The 26,437-nt window shown below is 45.9% G+C and overlaps 1 protein-coding gene and 2 pseudogenes across 1 annotated transcript in view; 1 reads left to right on the top strand and 2 right to left on the bottom strand.

Annotated features, from left to right (window-relative positions):
* The window catches only part of Med26 (mediator complex subunit 26), a 54,695-nt gene that overhangs the window by 15,591 nt on the left and 12,667 nt on the right, over window positions 1–26,437 (top strand). The gene's annotated exons all lie outside the window — the stretch shown is intronic.
* On the bottom strand, window positions 1,980–14,579 carry LOC115031746 (ATP synthase F(0) complex subunit k, mitochondrial pseudogene; annotated as a pseudogene).
* On the bottom strand, window positions 16,541–17,906 carry LOC110299721 (AP-2 complex subunit mu pseudogene; annotated as a pseudogene).

Consider the following 26,437-nt stretch of genomic DNA (forward strand, 5'->3'; position numbering starts at 1 on the left):
CTTACTCTTTAAGTATGGGTTGATGTTGGGGCTTGATGTCAGCTAAAATCCTCTTAGGCTCTCCTTCTACCCTATTCTACAGATGGGAAGAAAAAAACTTTTAATATGTAAGAAATTGGGGGTTCAGCCTGCATTGGATCTCTTCAGCTTTGTCTTAGAGCTGTGTGCTTTGAGCAAATCACATCAGATATGTTTGCATCACCTCAGGTCTTTGCAAATGGAAGGACAAGTCTGTCCTGTCAGTAGTTCCCCAAATAGGAGCTGAACCAGGGCAGCCCCCTCCTACTTTTTCAGGAACAGGATCAATCCCTAGAAAGAATGTAGGCAGCTGGCTGGTTTCTACAGGTGCTGTGTTTCCTTGCTTAAAGACAGTATTTAGGGGTGTCAGTGCTGCCACACAGTTCCACCCGCTGGAGAGACTCCATCTAGAGAAAAGGGAAGACACTAAGACTTCAAGAAAGAAGGGAAGTGTTTTAGTTGGGGTTTCCATTTGCTGTGGACAGACACCATGACCAAGGCAAGTCTTATAAAGGACAACATTTATTTGGGGCTGGCTTACAAGTTCAGAGGTTTAGTCCATTATCAAGGTGGAAGCATGGCAGCATCTAGGCAGGCATGGTGCAGGAGGAACTGAGAGTTCTACATCTTCATCTGAAGGCTGCTAGCAGAATACTGACTTCCAGGCAGCTAGGATGAGGGTCTTAATAGCCCACACCCACAGAGACATACCTACTCCAACGGGGTCATGCCTTCTAATAGAGCCTCTCCCTGGGCCGAGCATATGCAAACCACCACAGGATAGTTCTTCATTCCATTGTTTTCACACAGGGGTTTGCTCTTTAGTCCAGGCTGGCCTGAAACCTCAAGCCTCAGCCTCTTATTGTTTGGATGGTAGGTATTTACCACTTATTGCATTCAGGCAAGGTGCATTTCTTTGGAAGATGGGTACACTCAGCTTGAAGACCTGACTGGAATTTTCTCAGTGCCTCTTCTCTGAGCTTCAGTGGCAGACAGGAGATTAAAATAGAAATGTTGGGGCGATGGGGGGGGTGTTTAGGAAGTAGTTCCCTTCCATATTGAGAATATATTCAGATGCCGGGCGTGGTGGCGCACGCCTTTAATCCCAGCACTCGGGAGGCAGAGGCAGGCGGATTTCTGAGTTCGAGGCCAGCCTGGTCTACAAAGTGAGTGCCAGGACAGCCAGGGCTACACAGAGAAACCCTGTCTCGAAAAACTAAAAAAAAAAAAAAAAAAAAGAGAATATATTCAGTTAACAGTTGAAGGGACAGAAGAATGTTGGAATCATTGATACTTAGGAAACATACTTACTCAGACACATGGAAAGATTGGTGTTGGCAGGCAGTTCAAGACTGACCATACCATTCTACATCTCCTAGGTACCTGCCTGCAGCTCAGAGCTACTGTCACTCTTTTGGAAAGTATGTAGCAAGAGCCATAGACACATTCTGGTCCTTTGACTCCATAATTTTACCAGTAGAAATGTGTTTACTATGCAGGAGTGTCTTTAGTAGCAGTGTTGGTGGGGGTAGTGGGTTAATCATATCATTGATTGTGTTCATTGCTGACATAGGAGAAGCTGGGGCAGAGAGGGACAAGGTAAGAGACTTCAAATCCCAGCACACATGCTTGAATGATAGAGCAAGACAGTTGACTGCTTGTACTACAACATGAGGAACTGTATTAAAGGGTTGCAGCGTTAGGAAGGTTGAGAACCGCTGTGTTAGGGAATGTATTGTTTCTGAAATTGTAGTCAACAGGATTAGCAATATTGATTTTTGGTTTGTTTGTTTTTGTTTTGTTTTTCGAGACAGGGTTTCTCTGTATAGCCCTGGTTGTCCTGAAACTCACTCTGTAGACCAGGCTGGCCTCGAACTCAGAAATCTGCCTGCCTCTGCCTCCTGAGTGCTGGGATTAAAGGCATGAGCCACCAGGCCCGGCGCAATATTGATTCTTGTGGGTTTTTTTTTTTCAGGTTCATAATTTATTGTACAAATTGAGTATTACATGATGAGTTCACATCAGCTTCTTCAGGCATAGGACTTAACAGGTGAGGTCAGACATTTCAATATCCATTTATGTTGCTTTCACAGCTGGAGTTTTCTTAGGCCTTAACTTGGAGTATAAGACCAGCAAAGCAATGCCTCTGTATGTAGCCAGGACACAATTCATTCTACCTATGAGGGTATAAGAGTTGAATTATTTTTTAATACCAGTGAACTGGAATTGGCCATCACTTTCTGCACTAGCCGTGACTTCAATCTTTGTCCGAACCCCAAACTCTGCAGCTGATGTCCTTCAACAAACTCAGCCGGGATTTTTTGTTTTGTTTTGTTTTTTGTTTTTTGTTTTTTTTTTTTTTTCCTTTTTTGAGACATGGTGTGTGGTAGTTTTATGCCAACTTGACAGAAGCTGAAGTCATCTGAGAGGAGAAACCTCAGTTAAGAAAATGCTTCTATGTGGGGTGTAGCACACACCTTTAATTCCACCACTCAGGACTCAGGCAGGTGATCTCTGCTTTTAATGCCAGCTTGGTCTACAGAATGAGTTCCAGAATAGCCAGGACCTGTCTCAAAAAACTGAAAATAAAATAAGAACTTCCATAAAATCAGGCCATTGGCAAGCACATAAGGCATTTTCTTAATTAGTGATTGATGGGGATGGCCTAGCTCATTGTGGGTGGTATCATCCCAGGGATGGTGGTTCTGGTTGAGCAGGCTGAGCAAAGCCATGGGGAACAAGCCAGTAAGCAGCACTTCTGCATGGCCTCTACATCAGCTCCTGCCTCCAGGTTCTTGCCCTGTTTGAGTCTCTGTTCTGACTTATTTCAGTGATGGACCACCATATGATGAAATGGTAAGCCAAGTAAACCCTTTCCTCCTTGACTTCCTTTTGGTTATTGTGTTGTTTCATCACAGCAGTAGAAACTCTTAACTAGGGAAGGGTCTCTTTCTTGCTCTGGTTGCCCTGGAACTCACTGTGTACATCAGGATGTAATGACATTTTGGAGTTTTGGGTTTTTTTTTTTTTTTTTTAAAAACCAACAATATTGGAATGTGTTTTCATTTTGATCCCAGGTGTGGGAGATGGGACTACTTCAGACTATCCACAGCACCTAACTCTGATTTGCCTCATGCTCTAGCAGAAACATTATTCTGCCAGCTACAGATAATTTCTGGAATTGTGTGATGTTTGGAATTCTGGGCTTTTTAGAAGATATATAAATGCTAGGACCCAGAGAGGTTGTTGGGTTGTTGTTTGGTTGCTGTTGGTCATGGTTTGTTAAGTAGTCATGTGTAAAGGAAGAGGAAGAAGAAGAGGAAAGGGGAGAAGAAATAATAATAATATTCTAACTGTGAAGATCAAACTTGTCCCAAGGAACTCAGCACCCCTAGTCAGTAGGAAGTATACTAACGGTAACATCACTCTCCTTCCTTCCTTTCTCTCTTTCTTTTTTTCATTCTTTCTTAAATCTTTTATTTATTTTTTAAAAGTTTATTTATTTTTTATGTATATGAATACACTGTAGCTGTATAGGTGGTTGTGACCCTTCATGTGGTTGTTGGGAATTAAATTTAGGACCTCTGCTCGCTCTGGCCAACCCCTCTCGCTCCCTGCTGGCTCCAGCCCAAAGATTTATTTATTATTATACTTAAGTACACTGTAGCTTCAGATGCACCAGAAGAGGGCATCAGATCTCATTACAGGTGGTTGTGAACCACCATGTGGGTGTTGGGATTTGAACTCAGGACCTTTGGAAGAGCAGTCAGTGAGTGCTCTTAACCACTGAACCATCTTACCAGCCCCAGTCACCCTCTTTTTGACCACTGACTTTATTCAGGGATCTCTTTCCTTTCCTCTCTATACTTTTTTCTCTCTTAGCTAGTGTTAGGGGGCTAAAAGGGTAGAGAAAGGTAGAAGAAAGAAGAACCCACAAAGTCGCAAAAAGCCAATTAACACCAGTAGCCTTGAATTTAGAGAGATCCTCCTGCCTCTGCCTCAGTACTGGAGCTAAAGGCTTGTTCCACCTCCACACCCTGACAGTTTTTGATAAGAAGATTGTGTCTATAAATATCATTTTTGGGTTAAGACGCGGCTTTGATGATACTGTAGAGATGCAACATTCAAATAAGGATAAGATTTAAAATTGCCTTTTTAGTCAGTATTGGAGAATTTATAGGATGGTGATACACACCTTAATCATCACAAAGGTGAACAGAATCTGTGTTTGAGGTCAGCCTGGTTTACATAGTGAGATCCTGTATCCAAAAAAAAATTATATAAATATATATATAGAGGGGGGAATCTAAAGACTCTGGGTCCTTCAGTCTTCGTTTGTATGAATGTGAAATATAGTAGCACAAATGGATTTTAATTTCATTCAGACTTTCTAGTATTTTAGTGTGGAATCAGTGTAGCAGTGGTGAGCTTTTCAGAGAAGCCCCACTGGACAAAGTTTCACACTTGCGTCCAGGAATTCCCTTTTGGTTCCAGAACCAGGAGTACCAAGTACTCAGATATCGAAGTTTTTTATATAAAATGAGTAGTCTGTACACATCAATAAGTACCCACATATAATTGACTTATGTATTTGAAATTTTGAAGCAGGCTAGGCTTGAACTCAATACCACTCCTTCCTTAGCCTCCCAAGTGTTGTGGTGGCTCGTATGCAGTGCTATTGCTAGCCACATATACATACACTCTGAATCATCTTTGATTTGTATGTAGAACAGGATAAATAGTATGCATGGTTGCTGTATTGTTGTGTTGAGGAAATGCTGACAAAGGTGCTACCCAACAACCTGACTTCTTCCTTCTAGACACACATATTAGAACTCATGTCTGCAAGTTCTCCTCTGACCTCCATACATTTCACAAGTACATGCAAAAACACACACACACACACACACACACAAAATAAAAACCAAATCTAGCTTCATTTATAAATAATAATGTTAGGGCCTTTGCTCAGGAGTTTTCAGATTCCCAAGGTCATAAGGTATAGCCCTGTTAGCTTGTCTGCCAGTGTCCTGTTGTACTCCCAACAGTGGATAGCTTTAAGCCCTAAGTAGAGCTGGGAAGAGCAGCCTGCTCCACACCATTTGCTCCAAGTGTATATGTTAGAACCTAAATACAGAAACAAAGATGAGATAAATACTGTAAAATTGACAGGAAGTAGTGTTTTGAGTTTTATTTTCTTCATCTTGTTTGTATGTTTGTTTGTTTGTTTTGTTTTTGTTTTTTTTTTTCGAGACAGGGTTTCTCTGTATAGCCCTGACTGTCCTGGAACTCACTTTGTAGACCAGGCTGGCCTCGAACTCAGAAATCCGCCTACCTCTGCCTCCCGAGTGCTGGGATTAAAGGCGTGCACCGTGCCACCACCACCACCACCCAGCGAGTTTTATTTTCTTTATGTAATTTAACTCTTCATTCTGATACCCAAGGTTCCTGAGAACATCCCCAGCACCACAGTGCTAAAAAGATTAGAACAAGCTTTGGTGTGTGCAGGTGGAGAACTGGCTGCCCTGATGCCTCTTGTCTTTCTTGCTGGGTTGTAGGCTGTAGGACAGTGTCTGCTTTTACAACGACTTCTGGAATGTTTCATTTCTTCTTGACTACATTCATTGTAGAGTGTGTAAGCTGAGGCACAGGTGGTTGTGCTTGCTTTGCAGCTTCACTGGAGCATCTAGGAATATGGGACTTAAAGGTGGCCTGCTGTCCTGGAACGACAGCATGACTCTTAGTGCATCCACATGGTTGACTAAAGAAGGAATTCTAGTCCTTTGAGGAAGGGGTAGGACAGGCTGCTCTGTATCTGTTTGCTTCTCAAAACAGGAATGGTGGATTTTGGTGTTCTTCATTGTTACCATTGAATACCTGTCAGCACTGTGCTAGGGTATAACCCACATGGCTTTGGACTTGCACCTGTAGATGACTTTCCCCCAAGTTGGAGAGTAGGTGCACACACACACACACCCCGGGAAGTCAGGAGTTTATTTCCTGAGCCACTCCACCCAGGTGGCTGACCTCACCACTGGGCCACTCATGCCATATGGGTCAATTGACTGGGCCTAGGCATACCATATGTTCCCCTGCTTTCTAGAAAGGAACCAATCCTCATTGTATCTTCAGGGTGCTTTGTGCTGACAGAATGGGTTTCTTTTTCTGGTTAGTCTTGAATGCCTAGAGTCACAGGGTCCTTTCCTTCTGTCAACTGTGCTCCTCCTGACCTTGCCCACCTTGAGATGGCTTGGATCAGTGGATCTGAATGGTGTACTCTGGGAGAGGTGAAGTTGCAACATACTTCTGCTCAATTTTCTCGTGGGCTCTTGTGTGGATGCCCCGGACTTTGACAGGTTTGTATTTGGAATGAATGATGTGAAGGCAGAGCTGGCCTGTGGGATGACAGATCTTCCATGCACAGGTAGCCATCTCACCCAGGCTTGAGCTTGTTGTGCTACAACAGAAATCTGAAGTACTGGGTGACCACAGAGTGTTCAGGTGCCACTTCTCCCTTCTGAGGAGCTTCCATCTGGGATCTGCCCTGTGCCACACACAGCATCTTGGACCTACTCTTATCTCCATTTGACTGTATCTGTGAGTTGCTATGTAGTGAGAAATCTGGAATTTTGGTGTATATATATTGCACACACACACACACACACACACACACACACACAGCCCATTTGTACTTATAAGAGTACACTGCAGCTATCGTCAGACACACCAGATGAGGGCATTGGATCCCATTACAGATGGTTGTGAACCACCATGTGGGTGCTGGGAATTGAACTCAGGACCTCTAGAAGAGCAGTCAGTGCTCTTAACTGCTGAGTCATCTCTCTAGTGCCAGGTGTGGAGATATGGAGCTGCTTCAGATTGTCTGCAGCAGCTGGCCATGATTTGCTTCATGCTCTAGCAGAAGCAAGGGTTTTGCCAGCTGCAGATAATTTCTGCAATTTTGTGTGACATCTGGAAACCTTCTAGAGGTTATTTTAAATACTAGGGCCCTGAGAAGGGGTGTAGGTGGTAGTGGTCATTTAGGGAGGCTGGTTGCCATTTGTCAATAGCTGTGGTAAAAGAAGGAACAAAAGGAAAGACATTAGATTCAGGAATTCCCCCTCCTTTCTGCCTCCCTCCCTCCTTTATATTTGCTACTCTAGTATTTAATGTTAGGGGCTGTAACAAGTGTAGGAAGAACCCACAAAGTAGCAAAGACCGGTTAAAAGTGGCATCTACTGTGAGGTGTGATAGATTTCAGATGTAATAGAGAAAATGGGAGGAGACAAAGGTAAGGATTTTTTTTTTTTTTAACAAGACACCAACAAAAAAATTTATTCCGACTACTGCCACTGGGATATCCCCTGCTTTGTTCCCAGAGGGGTGTTCTGGTTTTTCTTTTTCTTTGTTGTTCTGTTTCAAAAAAAGTTGGGAGAATGGCTAAACAGTTGGAAAAGCTACAGGTGGAAATGGAGAGACCTGAGAAACAAAAAATGGCTGAAATGGGAAAACAAAAGGGGGTCACTCCCTCTTAAAGGGTCGCAGAGTTGGCTGTGCAACTGGAGAGGCTGGGGACAGAGGGAACATCCTGGTTACTGAGAAAGAGAGCGAATTTCCTGCAGGAGAAAAGAGAAAGCAACCCTCCCAGCTGACAAAGTGGGAGGACAATCTGATGAAACAGCCTATTTCCGGAGAAAGGGTTAATGTCGAACCGACTGAGCCACCAGAGTGGAAGGAGAGGTGGACCAGGGTTATGAGATTAACACGATCCACTTTGCCAGTAATCATAAAGCATATGCATGCCTGCTAGTGGTGTGGAACAAGGTTATGATGAGATAGGATGGTCCTATAGAAATGGTAGATCTAAGGCGGTTTTAAAGAGGCCATGTTTCATATGGGATGCACTTGCCTTATGTGAAACAAATTCTAAATAACTGGGCTACTCAAAATAGAATTATACTAAAGACCAGTTCACAGTTACAGTGGTTACAATGGTGGAGGAAGAAGCCTTGAATATTGAACAGTGAAATAGAGCAAGGGGACTGCATATAGTAAAAGACCAGTGCTATATCAAGGCTAGTACTCTGATATACAAGAAAAGATTCAATTTGATGATGCTACTATAGGACAATGTTGCTTAGTGGCTTTGAGACAAAGATAAGGAGCCTGGGGAAAAATCCAACTTATTTACAAAGATTATACAAGGCTCAGAAGAAACCTTCACTGATTTTCTTTTTAAAGAATTATTTACACCCAAGATACAATTTGCAAAACACCAGAAAATCAACAAGAGGGAAAACTAATGGGTGGATACTTCATTCCTCCTTAGATTGGGAACAAAATACCCAGGAAAGGAGTTACAGAGACAAAGTTTGGAGTTAAGACAAAAGGATGGACTATCCAGAGACTACCCCACCCGGAGATTCATCCCATAATCAGCCACCAAACCCAAACACTATTGGATATGCCAGAAAGATTTGGCTGAAGGGACCCTGTTATAGCTGTCTCGTATGAGGCTATGCCAGTGCCTGGCAAATACAGAAGTGGATGCTCACAGTCATCTATAAGATGGAACACAGGGCCCCCAATGGAGAAGCTAGAGAAAGCGCCCAAGGAGCTGAAGGGGTCTGCAACCCTCTAGGTGGAACAACAATATGAACTAACCAGTCCCCTCCCCATCCCCCAAGCTCCTGTCTCTAGTTGCATATGTAGCAGAAGATGGCCTAGTCGGCCATCACTGGGAAGAAAGGTCCCTTGGTATTGCAAACTTTATATGCCCCAATACAAGAGAATGCCAGGGCCAAGAAGCAGGAGTCGGTGGGTAGGAGAGCAGGGCGGAGGGAGGGTATAGGGAACTTTTGGGATAGCATTTGAAATGTATATAAAGAAAATATCTAAAAATAATTATTTATTTTATGTATATGAGTATACTATAGCTGTCTTCAGACACCAGAAGAGGACACCAGATCCCATTACAGATGGTTGTGAGCCACCGTATGGTTGCTGGGAATTGAAATCAGGACCTCTGGACGAGCAGTCAGTACTCTTAACTGCTGAGTCATCTCTCCAGCCTGCCTTCACTGATTTTTTTTTTTTTAAACATATTAGTCTTAGCAGCTGTGAACAAAGCCATTATCATACTCTGAAGCAAGGCAGGTGTTAATAGAGACTGGAGTTTGAAAATGTGAATACAGAATGTAAAAAAAGTTACTAGACCATTAAAGGTGTAAGCAATGCCTATGGACAAATGGATAAAGGATACAACCGATATTGGGTGTAACATGTACTATGCTAAAATTATAGGTCTTCAATATCAAAATGCCCAGTGCTACAATTGCAGAAAATATGTTCATTTGCAAATAGACAGTGACCAAGGCCCCAAAGGTCTAAGATCTCAAAATGCCAGGTGCTTTAATTGTGGGAAATACAGGCATTTGTAATAAAATTGTGAACGAGGCATCTCTAAGGGCAATGGTTTTTCTAAGTATTAATCAGAAAGGAGGCGTAGGCTTCCAGGGATGTATAGGCATTGTAGCAAGGGTTGCTACTTGACCAAAGAGTGTAGGTCCAAAAGAGATTATTCAAAGTAATTTCTAACCAGAAGTGGTCTTGGTTGGGCTCCACAACCAATTCTAGGAGCAAGTTCAGCCAAGGAGTAATATGCAGACTTAAAAAATCTCCACTCAACATTGGAGATTTAATGCAGAACACTGAGGCAAATCTGCTCTAGACTTGGCCACAGATAAACATCTTTTTTTTTTTTTCTTTAAAGGTTCATTTTATGTATATGAGGATACTGAAACTGACTTCAGGCACACCAGAAGAGGGCATCAGATCTCATTACAGGTGGTTGTGAGCCACTATGTGGTTGCCGGGATTTGAACTCAGGACCTCTGGAAGAGCAGACGGTGCTCTTAATCGCTGAGCCATCTCTCCAGCCCACAGCTAAACATCTTACACTCCAGCTCCCCAAACTCAGTGTTATAAAAGAAGTACAAGTGTTTGTGGTCCTTTGCCCTCAGGTACAGTAGATCTTTGGAAGGAGTGGGTTGACTTCCCAATGATTCATTGTACATCCAGGATTGTAAATGAAGATTTCAAAGTAGAAAATAAAATTAAGGCCTATGTAGAAAGAGATGCAATTTGATGCAGGTGATAGGATTGCTCAGCTGTTTTTATATCCCTACATCAAAGGCAAAGCCACTCCAGTAGAAATAGCAGGTGAGGTCACCTGAAAACCTTGCCACTGACATTGAAAATGTCTCTGTTTATAATTTCCACCCAGCATAATAAATGGCTTAAAACAGAAAGGAGAAACATGGTGACAATTTGGGAATTTTGGGTTCTTTAAAAAACAGTGTTTCAGGATATTTGACTGCATTTTGAACTCTGAGATTTTGTTATTTACTGAAAAAAACTTGTTTCTAGTTGTGGTGTGGCTCAGCCCTTAGCACATTCCTTTAATTGCTCTGGCTGGAATAAGGACACACCCTTTGTACACAGCTTTAATCCCAAACAATGAAGAAAAGTTAGTTTGTAGAAGGAAGCATCCATATTTGAAAGTGTTGTCTAATTGAGTGACAAAGTTACTAATCAGAAAAATTTGACAATAGGATATGTCTAACTCTCCCAAGGAGAGAAAAGGGAAGGTAATTATAGGGGGAAAGCAAGAAAAAAAAAAGAGGGAGGCAGTTTTGCAGAAACAGGTGGAAGAGAGCACAAAGCTAGACACAGATAAAGACAGATCTAGCCAGAGAATGAGAAGGAGCCAGAAGATTAGAACAGATTGCTAGAGTTAGTTTGAAACCAAGTAGAGCAATTTAGGAGTTGAGAAAAAGAAGCCAGATTGAATCAGTTAGCATGGAGAGGAAGTTGAGCCAGAACAGCTGAGTTGAATCAGCTCAGAACTAGAAAGGGTGAGCTTATTCAGCAGTAAATCTCAGAGGTTGAAAACTTTCTAGGCCTAGAATAGATTGTTATGTAGACTAGAAGCTTCCAGGACTAGACCTAGAGAAGCAGATAGAGGCAGTAAGTAAGACTGAGACAACAATTATCTCAGGTGAATAAAAGTTACATTTACAACACAAAAATAATAAGCCGGGCGTGGTGGCACATGCCTTTAATCCCAGCACTCGGGAGGCAGAGGCAGGCGGATTTCTGAGTTTGAGGCCAGCCTGGTCTACAAAGTGAGTTCCAGGACAGCCACGGCTATACAGAGAAACCCTGTCTCGAACAACCAAAAAAAAAAATAAGTGCTTTCATTTTAATCCCAGGTGTAGGGATGTGGGACTGCTTTGGACTATCTGTAGTAGCTGACCTTGATTTGCCTCGTGCTCTAGCAGAAGCGTGGTTTTGCCAGCTGTAGATAATTCCTGTGATTGTGTGATGTTTGGAATTCTGGGAAGTTTTCAGAGGCTTTATAAATGCTAGGGTCCTGAGAAGAGGGGGTGGAGGTGGTCAGTCATTTAGGGATATCAGTTGTGGTTTGTTCGTAGCCATATTCAAAGAAGAAACAAAAGGAATAAAAGGAAAGAAATAAGATTCAGGAATTTTCCTAGTTTCTCTCTCTCCTATCTAGTGTTATGGGGGTGAAACAGGAGGTGGGGGATAAAGGGTGGCAAAAAAGAACTCACAAAGTAGCCAAGACCAACTAAACTGCTATTCATGCTATATCCCATCTGTGTGTGTTTGTGTGTGTGTGTGTGTGTGTGTGTGTGTGTAGCTGGTGTTGTGCCCCTAGTCACAATGGGTGAAGTGTGGGGTCCAGCAAAGAAGCCCTTTCTCCTGCAAGCAGGTTCCTGGCTCTTCTCTGCAAGCTGGCTCTTTAGCTCTCCATTGCCTTGTGTCTTACATATTTTCTTTTGTAGCTCATTGTTCCACCAGTCACTTATCCCTGTCAATTCTCGTCACTCTGAGACCTTTGGCTTCACTGCTGCCTTAGCCACTACTCTTGTGTCCAAAGCTGTGTGGTTAAAGCTGTACTTGGGGGTGGGGGTGGGGGTGGAGATGCTCCTTGATAGAGCACTTGCCTAGCTTACGCAGGGTTCTGACTCCAGTACTGCCAAAATTAAGAAATATGGAGCTAGCTGCTCTTAAAGAGGACCTAGGTTCCTAGCACCTAAATGGTGGCTAACAACCATCTACCAGTACAGTTCCAGGATGCACTCTTATCAGGCATGCATCTGGTCTTCATACATACATGCAGGCAAAACACATTCACGAAATAAAAATAAATTTTACAGAGTAAGAATATATGTTCAGGAGGGCTTTCCTTACTTTCCTGTGCTTTCCTAGTCTGTCTGTCCAGTTACCACAGTTGCCTTTGTGGACCTGTTATTTCCTTACAGCACAGGTGCCGCAGACCCTCTGGGTCCCTGTGTCTGCGTGGAACGGGGCGTAGCACACAGGCATTTGTTTCAGGTTGACTTTGTGATAGGTTTTTTGAGACAGGGTTTCTCTGTAGAGCCCTAGCTGTCCTGGAACTCACTTTGTAGACCAGGCTGGCCTCAAACTCAGAAATAGCCTGCCTCTGCCTCCCATTGCTGGGATTAAAGGCGTGTGCCGCCACCACCCGGCTTGTGATAGAATCTTGATGTATGTCTTGAATCTTAGGATAAGACTCTCTGATCCTACATTTTGATCCATCTGACATCCTGACACCTGGGTGCCTACTGTCTAGGATTAGAGAATATTCTCGTTCCCTAAAAAAATCCCAGTCAGCCACCACCCACTTCAGTTCACACACAGCACCCTTGTTGGCAACATTCTGTCCAGGCAGCTGGTTCTGTTTCACAGTGAAGAGTGCTTTCCTGAAGAAGACAAAGTTCAGTGGTCCTGGATGGACAAGTTTCCAAGGCCCCCACCCCCAGTGTAGCTCTGTAAACTTTGTGGCCTTGAGCAGGCCTTGATTGCTGTACATTTGTAAAAATGCAGCCCTCCTTGTAGATTTGGGACCATGTCTTTGCAGTGGTGGTCCAGTGTGTGCTTCCTGGGGTGGGTAAGGTGAAGGAAGTCACAGTAACTGAGTAGTTTCTGTTTCCTGTGGGAAAGCTACCCAAGGACCCTCTTAGCAGGACGAGGCATGGACAGAGTTAACATAGCAACAGGTGGAAGCAGTGAGTTCCAGCAAACCAGGCCTCCTCACCTTCTGTAGCCCTGTCTGTGTGAAAGCTCTGGTCCTTTAGTAGGACAGACTTCCTTCCAGTGGCTTACAGTTCCAAGAGCAAGGCTCCTGGAGTGGCTTTCTGAGGCAAACTGACAGAAGGAGTCTCTTGTGCATCGTGGGCACTAAAAATGTCTGGTGGTATGTAATTTTAATTTTTTCAGATTTTAATCTTTAATAATGTTCTTAAATGCTTTAACCTCTCTTGTAGCCCACCACCTACCAGAGTTATTGGGGGGTGGGGGGGTGGGGAGATATAGAAGACATAGACCTGTTTAGAAAGGTTCTTTGGAGCAACTCTTGTCTGGCTTGTCTGGAAATCAGCAATTCAGTTCACAGGTCAGCAACAGCAGTCCAGTTCGGTAGAGTTGGGATAGCAAACACAAATCAGCAGCAGTGGTATTACCCAAAGGGATGCCAGGAGAAGGTCTGGGCTGTGCCTCTCTCAAGGAAGCAAAGATTCGAAACCCACAAGCCCGTTGCACAGCTAGTTCTATAAGCAAGCCTAGCTCAGCTTCTGTCACTGTCCTTTGAGTCCTTTTTATATTCTCCAAACTTTGTGTCTTGCCTCAGTAGTGTTATCTGTCTCAGCTGACATCACTCTGCCAATCAGCCTGAGTCCGAGGAAGCAGCAAGAAACTGCAGCACACCACCAGTTTTTTTTTTTTTTTTGGTGCGTTTCTCTTTATGTAGTCCCGACAAGTGCAGCTCAACTATACAGTGTAAGCCAGAGCAATACATTTGTGTTGTTAAGCAAAGAATTCTTCATCATATGTCCTTTCATGTGCTTGCTTTAAAGAACATCCTCTCTCTACTGTGTCTGCTTCAGCCAAATGTTCCTTCACGAGTCTGTCTTAGTTTTTCACCTGTGTCCACTTAAGAAAAACACTCTTTCATTTGTTTTGCCCCAGCAAAACACCAACACAACTCACTTTCCAAAGAACCCTTAAGTTTCCATTTCAGTGGTAGATTCTGCAGAAACAGATTTGCAGGGTCAGCTAGTGTTGGTATCCCTTGCAAGCATTGTGTGTGGCCTTGACAATTCTCTACTCAGAGCCTATACATGTAGGATGTGCACAGGAAGTTTTGGGTTCTGTCACCGTCACAGAGTCATAGGGGCCCCACCTCACAGATCCCCTCTGCTTTACTCAAGCAGCAGGGTCAGGTGTGGAAGGGAACTCAAAGGTGGAGTTGGCGTGGCTCTTTGGAAAGAGTGCCTGTCCATGTCCCCCATACACCAAGGCAGCTCCCATTAGGTACTTGAGGTCCACTGCAGGGCTGTGGGTGTAGGGGAAGAGGGGGATGGAAGAGAGCCCACGTCCGGCCAGAGTTCCTGTGCTCTGAGCAGGCTGACTCGGGAGGACTGCTGGACGCTTTCCATGCGGCCCCGGGTGGGCATCTGGCTATGTGAAGCCACTGACCCCACACGGTGGGGGGTGGACAGGGGGCAGCCTCCAGTACCAGGTTCTCAGTCTCTGGCATCCCACACTGGATACAGCAGAGGAGCTGAGAACAGAATAGGGGCCCCGGAGCAACACTCTTGGCCCCAGAGATATGGGAAGAGGGCAGAGGGAGAGAGGTTCCCACGCAGGCGAGAGTCCTTAGTCTGGTCTGTGGCTGGAGCACAGAAAGGCCTTCTAATGGGAGATTAGGCGCAGCTCCTTAGGAGAAAGCTTATCCCATCGTCCAAGCACAGCAAGCCTTGATGAACAGAAGACAGTCTATGGTTTTAGAGCTTTATTGTAGAAAGGCAGGGGAAAAGAGAAAAGGTAAAAAGAGAGAGAGACAGGCCATGGCCAAGAACAGAGAAGGGGGAAAAGGAGAAAGAAAAGAAAGGCTAGAGAGTAAGAAAGCTTAAAGAGAGATAAAAGCTTAGAGAGTGAGAGAGAGAGAAAGAGGGGCCAAGCAGCCCCTCATATAGTGGACTTGTTATCTTGCTGTTGCTAGGTAACTGGGAGGAGTCTAGCCTGAAGGTCAGAAGCTTGGGACAGTGTGTACGTGACTGCTAGCCAAGAGCCTCTCCTGTGGGGGTTGTGGGTGGGGGCGGTAACTTCAACAGGAGCCAAGGGTCCAGGAGACATGAGGGAACGTCTTTCATCCCATGTAGGTGAATTACCACCACCACGTTTCATCGGGGTTCCATAACTCAGCTTGACTGGAGACCAAGCTGCCTGTGCATAGTCCATTGCCCCACAGTCCACTGCCTACATCTATAGCTCCTGCTGGATTCTGGAGTGCTCACAAATCCCTGTTTAATTGTGGCTCCCAGCTGATGTTTCCATGGCTTCCAGGTCTGGGTAGGAGAGCAGACAAACTTGCTTCCAGGAAGATGACGTGCTCAGGCACTCACAGCGGGAGCTGGTTTTGTCAAGATTCAAGGCCCAGCACCCTCTTTTGATTGCCCCTGTTTTGGGTCATGTGACCCTATCAGTTGTAGTTCTCTATGCAAAAGAGCAGAGAGCCTAGAAGTTACTGGGGACCATACCACACAGGGTATTAAAGTTTTAGCAGAAGAACCTGTGGTTCTCAGGTACTGAGGCCCTGCTAGGATCCTACACCTAGGTAATCTGTGTGTCTATCTTGGGATAATATGCACATGCCAGATATAAAACTTGACTGCAAGCATGTTTACATATTAAATTGTTGAGGCAGTGTCTCACTGTGTAGACTAAGCTGGCTTTGAACTCACAAAGATTTGTTTACTCATCTGCTTCCTCAGTGTGGGAATAAAGGCATTGGATACTAGGCCTGGTTTCTTCAACACTTTTTCCCCAAGACAGAGTGCTCTGGCTCTTCCGCAACTGGGTCTCTGTAGACCAGGCTGGCCTCAAAGTTACAGAGTTTTGACTGCCTCTGCCTCCCATATGCCACCACCGCCTGGCTTCTTAAACATTTTTTTTCACTCTATTGTTTATTGAGTTTGTAACTGGACAAAGTCACATGTGTACAAAACGAAGCTCATACTATCCCAAAGCAGAGTGGGGACTAAAGACTGGGGATCTGTTACTGACCTTTGGGGAAGCTCTGAGGTGAGGGGTAGTCAACCTTCCCACTGCAGAGGTGTGGCCACAAGGGTAGAGAGAAGAGGAGAGCACCTGGTTTTGGTCACAAAACTCAGGGCCTGGTGCTAAGCCAGGACAGACAGACGGAAGAGAAGCCTCAAAAACCACCCTCCCAGGAAGCCAGGCACTACCTGACCAGTTCCACTGTGGTGTGGCTGGTTCAGACTTATACTCAGGGGCTATTGGAAGGGGAAGACAGCAGAGCAGGAGGGAGGAATGACACTGGTGAGTGGTCACTAGGGGTACTTGGACCTGTGGAAAGGGTGGGTAGGGAGGTGGGCCAGCTGCAACTAGGCAGCTAGCTGCGGGTTTCATAAATGCCACTGCAGCCAATGTATCGACCCACTTGAGGACATCATGTTCACTGTAGTTCAGCTTCTGTTCGAATACCTTCAAGTATCGCACCTTGAGGCCAGAAGGCATGAATAGCACCTCGAAGTTAATGGAAATGGGAGGCCGAGCCCATTTCTTTTTATCATTGGTGGGCAAGAGCTCAATCTCTGCGCTGATCTGGGATTCCTTCATGCCTGCCATGTGCTTGATCTTCCATACTATGGCGTTCTTGCTGGCCTTGTACTTGGCCTTCCCCTTCATGCAGATCACCTATACCCTGCTTGTGTTCATTGGAGTCAGGATCCTCACCTCAATCTTCTGGGCCAGAAGTGAGGGCTTGAAGTTGGACTTGATGACCACCTTGACCTCCAGTTTGGTGCACCCCACCTCTGGCACCAATGGGATCACCCGGAAAGGAAGGATGATGTCCTTGGTAGGTACAGATGAAGCTGATGCTCAGTTCAGATTCAAACTTGCTGAGTCGCACACACTGGTGGAAGGTGCAGTCATCAATGGTGATCGACTGCTTACCACTCTTGCTTGTTTCATCAGCTATGCCTTTGCCCCTGCTTTTCTATGACAATCTTTCAATCCAAACTTGCACTCAGGCATGCCACTCAGGTAACTCTTCATCACCACCCGGCCTGACACATGGGCACTCAGCACCTGCCCCTGTGGGGACATAAGCAGGTTCACACTCTCCAGAACATCTAGGAAGAGTTCATTCTGGCGATACTTGATGCCTTCTCGCCGCCAGCCAATCTGCCCGATCACCTGGCTGGTGATCTGGGACTGTTCTTCCTTCATCTGATACTGACTCTTGATACCCTGCTGGGTGATGAAGGTTTTCAGTGCACCTGTCTCTTAGTTCTATGGGTAGCCAAAGTCCAAAATCTCATCCAGCAGCTCATATATGAGCACAAAATTGTTCTTGATGTTCTCCTCGCTGATCTTGCCAAAGTAAGCAGCCATTACATCACACATCTTGTAGAGGAATTCGAAGACCATGGCAGCATTGACATTCTGCTTGGTGACTTCGGCCAACCAGATGCTGGACCGCTTAACATGGAAGAAGCTGATACGAGTGATGTTTGTGACAGGGTTGTGCACCTGCTGCCATGCATGAATGACATTGACCCGAAAGGCATCCACAGCATTCCTCCCGATGTCATCTCTGTAGACCCGAGAGATAAGCACCTCCCCCTTGTGATTATAGCTGAATAAGCCTCCGATCATGGTGACAGCTCAGTCTCTGTGACCCATTGCTTAGAGAACAGACCTGGAGTCAGCAGCCCCCACAAGGCCAGCCTGGCCACTCTCAGATCCCAAGATGTCCATCTGCCCCCAGCCCGCCTGTCTGCTGTCACTGCCTTAAGCATTTTTAAGTGTACACCTCAGCAGTGCCAACTATAATATTCAACTGTCAATACCATGTATCCTACTCCATCCCACCCACACAGGATCTCTCTGTGTTTGTAGCCCTGGCTGTGCTGGAACTCACTGTGTAGACCAGGCTGGCTTTGGACTCACAGAAATTCTATTTTGCCTACCAAGTGCTGGGATTACAGGTGTGTTCCACCTCTTTTATTTTGTAAAGCCCAAACTCTGCGCCTGTTAAACATGCCTCATCCTCTTGCCTATTCCCAACAGCCACCCTCATTTTACTTATTTCTGGTGTTCAAACCTTGCCCCTCCAGGTGTGCCATATAAGTGGAATCACACAGGCTGGTTTATGTTATTTTTTATACACAGCTTGTTTGACTTAGCAGAATGCACCCATGATTCACCCACAGCATAGTTTGTCTCCCCATTTTCCCTTTTCAGGATGAACTGTAGCATTCCACTATCTGGGTGGACCATCGTTTGTCTATACCTCAGTATGAATAGATGTTGGCTACATCTATAGATTGGCAGCTGCGGATGGTGCCACTGTAAGTGAAGATGTAATCATCTGTCTAGCCACGCTGGTCTAGGTTTCTTCTTTCAGTTCTGTGTGCTGTGTATTAGTTACTTCTCTGTTGCTGTGATAAAACGCCAAGGCAACTTGCAGAAGTTTGTTTGACCCTCCTATCCAGAGACCTAAGAGTTTAATAACACCATCCAGCTAGGTTTGATCCTAGCCCTTGGAAAGTAGAGGCAGGAGGCTGTCTCTGAGTTTGCTAGCCTGGTCCACAGAGTGAGTTCCGGGATAGCTAGGACTACACAGAGAAACCCCCTGTCTTGAAAACCCAGGGTGAGTGGTAGGTAGTTAGGAGGGGTGAGTTGACAATATCATGATCTGAAAGCACGGTGGCTGACAGGCATGGAGTGCTGCCTTGAAATTGCCTCCACCAAGAAAGGAGACCACTACCTTCCAGTTTAGCCCCAGGAATTCTTAGGACAAGACAGAGGTAGCCACTTTTACTGCCAAAACATTCCAGGGATGGTCTCTAGCTCAGTTTCTACAATTGTTCTCTCTGAAATCTCTTGAGCTGGGACTTCACAGTCCATATTAGTCTGAGCACTGCTATCTTCCAGGCCCCCCACTAGGGTGACCCATAAGTCCCGCTAACAGCATCCAACAACTTTTCTAGTCCAAAATTTCAAGTCTTTCCTATCCTCCCAGCACCGCCCCCCCCCCCCCCCCAATAGCATGGTCAAGCCTGTCACAGCAGTAACTCAATCCTTGGTACCAGTTTCATCTGTTACTTTTCTTTTACTGTGCTAAAACACCATGACCAAGGCAACATACAGAAGAAAGCTTATTCAGGTTTATGGTTCCAGAGAACACAGAGTCCATGATGGTGGAGCAAAGGGACCAGAGATGGCTAGTGTGGTTAGAACAGCAGTGGAAGGCACAGATTTTAAACTACAAGCACAAGGAGGGATGCGGGGATGGTCCTTGAGCTCTCTTAGTGTGCACACACAGTGTGGGGTCTCATGATGGGGGAGGGTATAAGCAGAGGGTACCCATCTTAGGCCCTATTCAGTCATGGCTAATGAGGTAAGTTCCAAGTAGCAAACTTGGTTCCTGGAGGTGGCCTAGCACACAGAGAATGCACAGGAGGATTCTAGACTCTGTTTTGGTGACATTTCTGTCTTGTGAGAACCTCATCACCCAAGCAGTCTGAGCTTAGCCTCATTTAGTGAAGTACCACATAAGCTGCCAGGAACAGCTGGCATGTACTAACACCAGTTCCTCAGTGTTCCACAGTTGGGGCAAAGATAACCAAGTCACCTTCCACCACTCCCAGTGTGGCCTATATATCCAGCCTCGTATCCTAGCAGCCTGCGTAGTATGGGCTCTGTGGCCTGTGCCTGGAACCTCATTCCCACTCATATCCTAACTCCTTCCTGCCCTTCATCATTTCATTCTGTGAAGCTAGCCAGTGCCTGCTGAGCAGTCAGCACAGCATTCTCTACTAGGTAGCCAGAGTGAGGTATTTAAAATTGTAGACTGAGCTTGTTACTTCTCAGGCAGAGTATAGCTGCAGGTTTGTTCCTGAATCCAGAATCCCACCTAACCTGGTACTCTTTGCTGCCCACTGACCCTTGCTGGACAGCTGGAACACTCCTACTTTCTCTCTAGCACTCATGAAATACCCCCTTGTTTCCCTTCCTTCATGGGAGGCCTCAAAACACCCCAGTTTCCCATCCCACCTCTGCCTCACTGTTTGAAGGGCTTGTAATCAGGTATCTGTGCCCTCTGAGGTCAGCACTGAGCTGTGCTTCAAGGTCATAGAGTGAGCCAATGTTTGGCTACTTTAAGAAGCCACTGTCATTTGTGGAGTTCTGGAGGAGATGCTTAATAGTAAAGTAGTGCTTGCTTCCACTGCGGCTGAGCCACAGAGACCTCTCGGCTCATGTGTGGCCAGTGCAGAGACATGAAAAGAAGGTAGTGTTGGATCCATTGGCAGGGACTTGGGGAATGAAAAGAAATTTCAGAGGTTGGTGACAGTTCTTAGTCAAAAGTTATAGGGTCACTGTGAATTTTAAGAACCTTGAAGATTTCTGTTAACTTTGATGAGAGGCCAAGTCGTCTTCCCACCAGCTGTGTGTAGTTTAGAAAAAGAGAGGTGCATCATGAGGCCAGACACAAGTTTATAGCTAGAGGCAGACCCCAGAGTGCCAGGGTAGGTGTCTTGGTCTTTTGGGCTGGGTGCTTTAGAGCTGCTGTGCTTGCTTCTACCACAGGACGTGCTGCTTCTCTCTTGGGCAACTAAGGTCAGAAAAGAGTTCCCTTCTGTGTAGGGGATTTAGTTATGTGCTTTGGTGGGAATCTCGTGTGTGTGCGCGCGCGCGTGTGTGTGTGTGTGTGCGCGCGCGCTCCAGGGCAACCTGTGACACTATTTCTCTGCAGTGCTTAGAGGCATGGGGCACTGACTACAGCTGGGGAAGAGAATAGCCCAGAAAACTCATCCTCACCCCCTCAGGTACTGCAGTGAGACCTTTTTCTAGCCAGCCCAGTGATACAGGTAAAGGGAGCTTTGAGGGGCATTGTTGGGGTTACCTGGAGCTAAGGAAATTGGTTGCACTTGGAGTGCTTTTCAGAGAAGATGGGAATTACAGCCCACCTCACCTGCATCTTCTGTACTGTGAATTTTTGAGGTACCCAGCTTTCTCAGGACCAAATGAAGTATGGTCCTCTATGACACAAGCTGGCACACCACAGGCTCTCTGTCCCTTATTTCTCTACTTTAGTCCTGCTTTCTACTTTACTCCCCCAACCTAGTTCTGTGGGTACCATGGCTTTTACTCCCTGGAACACTGTACTTGTTGCCTCTGCCAACAGCAAGGGATGCTGGGAGGCAGGGCTTGAAGACTGCTATTCCCTACTCAATGGGAGGCCTCAATGTGCTAGCCTGCAGGCTATAGCAGGAGGTCAGCTTGGGTTACATACATAGCATGACAACTATTTCAGAATACTGGAAGCTTCGGGCATTGGGTTGTTTAACCTGATGAAGGCAACATGATTAAGTACTAGGCAAGGATTAAATAGCAAGGGCTGTGCATGCACTGCAGTCAGCCATCTGCATTCCAACCTGAGAAGGCAGGCACTGTCACCCTCATTTGCTCAGGAATTTTGAATGGAATCCGGATCTTGGTTTCTATTTTATTTCCTAGTGAATATATTATATTTTTATGACTTTGGTTGTGTTTCCCTTTTTATGTTTTTATGTAAGTGTGAGTGTGTGTGTGTGTGTGTGTCTGTCTGTGTATGTGCAATTTTAGGGAATCTGTTCCAGTCTACCCTCTGGGAATGGAACAGAAATCATCAGGTTTGCATAGTGCACAGTAAGCACTGTGTCTGCTGAGCCATGATGACCTGTGATAGTTTTCTAAGACAGAGTTTCTCTGTGTAGCTCTGGCTGTCCTGGAACTTGCTCTATAGACTAGGCTGGCCTCCACCTCAGAGATTTGCCTGTCTCTGCCTCCTGAGTGCTTCGGACTTAAAAGCATGTGCCACCACCATCCAGCCTTGTTGATTGTTTCTAAGTTTCATCTTCAGTATTACCTGTTGTGAAGGACAATGGGAAACAGTAGTGACAGTTGCTTCCATCCAGGAGGAGCTGCCAGATAATCTGACTTTGTTGTACATGTAGCACGTAGGATCATGCTAGGCATAGCTGGGGCCACACATCCTTCCCTGGGAAGTAGGAAAAGTAGACCATGCTTTCCATTGGAGATCACAGCCACCAGTCAGTCCTCAGGTCATGGTTTCCATGTAAATGTCCTCAAACAACCCAACTATCCTTGAGAGAATTCTAGGCACCTTCATATCTTAGGTATGTCACCTTGAATTTGTGCTGAGGAAAACCAGGCTTTCCAGGGCAGGATGTAAGACAAGTCTGGGCAACGTTTGGGTTAGCTTGGCTCATGATTAGTTTGCAGATTTAGGGCTACAGCACAGAGTGAGACTCAGGAGGACCGGGGCAAAGAAGGGTGGGCAGATGGGAAGGCATAGACAATGAGCTATGGAGTCTCATCCTAAGCCACCCTTAACCAGTGCAAATGCGAAAGGTCTCAGGAGACTAAGTTAGGCCTAGTCGCCCCTTTCCTTTAGGAGAGATGAGGATTTACTTAAGCCCACTGATCTGCCCCAAATTCCAGGAGCATCCCCACACCATGCCATCATGTCCCCAAAGGGATGGATGATTGCTCAGTAAGACATGGCATTGGCATGCAAGGCTCCTAGTGTGGACAGTTGGCTGAGCCTCATTTTTCTTTCTGTCTGGGTGCTGTCTGGTTGAGGCTGGATCAGAAATACTACAGTAGAAGTTCCTGGGCATTGCTTTTCCACCCCCTGCTGGTGTTTAGACATACACTGCCGTGCTTTGTAGTGTCAGGGACAAGTGACAAGGACAGGGGACAGTCCAGATGCTTTGACAGTGCTGCCAAATTGGAGGGCTTAGCTCCCTGGGATCCTTTTAGAAGACAACACATTTATACCCCCATCCCCATAATGGGACCATAGCACTGTGTGCAGCTGAGAATTGAAAACACTTGAAACACTAGCAGTTGCCAGAAAAGAATTTGGATGCTTCCAGCCAACTTGAGCTTCCGGGATCAGATTCGTAAGGAAAAACTAAAGAAAGGAAGGAAGCGTGAAGGCATACTTTCCAGAAGTGGCTGTGCTGCTGGCTGACTACCATGGAAGTGGGACCAAATAGTAGAGCCACAGTGAGGGTTGGATGTCTCCCTGCAGATGGAGGAGAGCAGGTTTGTGTACTGTGAGACCGAGATGTTGAGGACACACAATGAAAGATTGTTGCAGTGCCTGCACTAAGACAAGGGAGGCCCCTGGGGTGACTTGGTTCCCTACCCAGCATGGCCTTTGAGGTTAGGCCTGATGCTGGTCTCTCCACAGACTGTACTTTACACTAACATGCTCAGGTTATTGTATGCTGTCTTGCACAGGGCTCTCTCCTCCAGCTTGTAGCCATGGTGTGCTACTTGTCTTTGGATTAGTTTTGCAGCCCCAACTGTGTTGGGCATGTAATTAATTGGTTCTGGGCCAGAATAGAGTGCTGGTATATAGTTCCTTAGTCTGGCAGGGGTAGGGACCAGTCTTGTCCTGGTCCACCAGAAGTTGTCAGGTGCCATTGGTCTCTCAGTGCCACATTGCCTAGTGAGCTGAGATGGCTAGCTAGTGCAGCACAAGCTTCTCTGTCCACTGCCTTGAGACTTCCCTATTTGGCTTTGTACTTTATACCTCATAACATAACATTTTGGAATCAGCTCATGGCTCCCAAGAAGGTAGACCAAAGAACATTTTTATGGCCTTTCCAGGACCACCGCTTTGAAAATGAAGACTCCCAAAAGCCATTTGGCCTTGCTAGCAAGTGTGGCTTGAAAGAGTACTGGCCTACACCATTGACCAGGGCCTCAGTGGAACAGAAGTGATCTTGCTGTGCCTGGCTAAGGTCTCCCCAACCCACTCTGGGACAGCATTCTCTGTGTTCTTCATGAGAATCACTTGTGTCCCTGTCACCCCTCATGGGCAGCAATTGGGTACAAGACAAAGGGTGATGTCCAGATACTGACTTGGTGTATTCAGGGATCAGCTTGCCCCGGAAATAGAGACTCCAAATATTTGTAGTATTGAAGTAAATATGGCAGGCACCCAGTAGGAAGAGACCTCATCTCTCTACTGACACACTGATGGATTATTGTGATGGGCAGTTTTGAAGTGGAAGTAAGCAAAACCTAGGTTGGTAGGCTGAGAGGGTTTGAGGGTACAGAGAATCAACAGGTAGGTCTGTCATCCTGAGAGGCTCAGTGAGCTTCCCCCTTGCAGGAATGGGCATGCTTTCATGGTGTTAGTAATGGGGAGCTAGTGTACTAGCTTTGTCTTAGGCCCAGCCTGGGGGATCTGCTGCTGGTGAAATGGCCATGACTTTATCCTGGTGACATCTGACAGATGTCACTGGGGACCAGTGTGGGTAATTTGTTCTTTCCTCCTTGCTGCCTGTGATCAGTGGCCCTGTACCATGTCTCATGCTGGTTTGTGATGGGCACCAGTGGATCAGTGACCCACCCAAAGTGCAGGCAGGCTGTATGTGACATGTCTGTGCCATTGTTTTGTGTCTTTGCCATTTTAAAGTTGGAATATGTAGTGATGTTGTGAGGCAGTAGTTAGTGAAAGAAACAGTTGACTGGGGCCCTCCAAAACACCCCCACCCTGTGTTAAGGCCTGCTGGAACCTAGGCAAATGCCCTTAGAAATACTGACAGGGGCAGGGGATAGGAGAAGGGAAGCACCCTTTCGGCCTAGAGTTCTGAGTGCCTGAGGCTGGGGAATGCCACAGGTGTGATCAATACTTGGAGGTGACCAGCTAGCTCCCTGACACATGGAGTGCTTTTGGCTGCCAAACATGCAGGTTTGAGGGCCTGTGCTTGCCAGGAGCCATTGTTTCTGACTGGGCAATGCTAGGTGGTGATGGCTTTTCTTCCATTACCCTAGGCACCCCTTTGCCTTTCATCCTGTGGTAGCTCTTCTGAACTTTGTCATACCCTCCCTCTTCTGGAGGACTCTGATGCTGACATAAGAGGGCATTCTTTTGTGCATGTGAACCTGAGCTCTGCATACTCCTTGTGTGTTTAGGGCTGTCACAGAGATCTGGTGGGGTTGAGACAGGAGCCCTCAGACCACTATTGAGCAGACGCTGGTGCTGGGTCTGGGGCTTTTCCCAGAGCTTCTGTGGACCTACCCCAGGTCCCATGTTTGGAGAATAGTGTGGAAACTGGAACTCCAGATGGCTAGACACAGACCCTGCACACCCAGGGTGAGGCAGTGTGCCAGGCACTGAGCTACTTTGCCCAGGGTGGCTGCAGGTGCTGTTATGGGGAACTCACTGATGTTTGTCTGGAAGTTAGAGCTGTCTGTCTTTTCTGGGAAGCTGAGTAGTTGGCTCCTACTCCTGGGTTTTAGGTGTAGTGGAGGCAGGTTAGAGACTAGGGCACCTGGCTGAGGCTTGACCAGTATAGCTACAGCACAGCTTCTGATTGCTGAGACCTGCCTAATCCAAGGTCAGTCATTCCCATTCTGCTGTGGACACATCATCTCTCTAGTGCACAGGTATCCGTAGGGATGTGCCAAGTTCCAGAAAGAGGAGCTGGTGCTTGTCAGTTGTTGGGCAGAGTCAGAAATGAAATTGGGAATGTATTCTGTGTCTGTGTTTGGTTGTCAGTCCTTAGAAGACCTCCAAGCTTCTGGTCCTTAGGCTCAACTGCTATCCTTCCTCATTTCACCGGAGAGAAACAGCCCAAGGGATTTTTTTCTTCTGGGGTGTAGGGTGCTCATTCCTGTCTTCTGCAACAAAAAGTGTTCCTGTGTTGGCTTTACTGCTCTTAATTTTGTGCAATACCTCCTTTGCTATAACTTGCCCCTATTTTTTCAATTTTATTAAACTATAATTGGCATACAATAAACTGTACATCTGAAGTTTGTAACTAGGTACATTTGTAGTGCCATTTACCATAGGTATGTGAAATGATAGATGTATCACTGCCAAAAAACCTTTTCCTGTTCCTTAGCATTATTCCCCTTTCCTTTCCCGACCCCCAGACAAGTGCTGTTCTCCTCTCAGCCATTGTAGGTTGGTTTGACCCTATTAGAATTGTGTAAACTGTATGCATGCACACACTCCTTTTTGGGTTAGGTGGAAGACTGTCCTTTTCAGCATATTGATTTTGAAGTTTATCCATGTTATACTGCGCAATGGTTTATTTTGTTGCTAAGTAATAATCCATTCTTTTTTATTATGTATAAGTGTGGAGGGAGGAGAGGAGGGAGGGAGGGAGAGAGGGAGGCGGGGGTGGGGTGGGGAGAGAGAATGTGTGTTGTGTGTTGAGGATGTGTCATTGTGTCATAGTGTGCATGT

Source organism: Mus caroli, unplaced genomic scaffold (assembly GCF_978045245.1).
Source record: "Mus caroli unplaced genomic scaffold, Mus_caroli_1 scaffold_10, whole genome shotgun sequence".
Taxonomy (NCBI): Eukaryota; Metazoa; Chordata; class Mammalia; order Rodentia; family Muridae; genus Mus; species Mus caroli.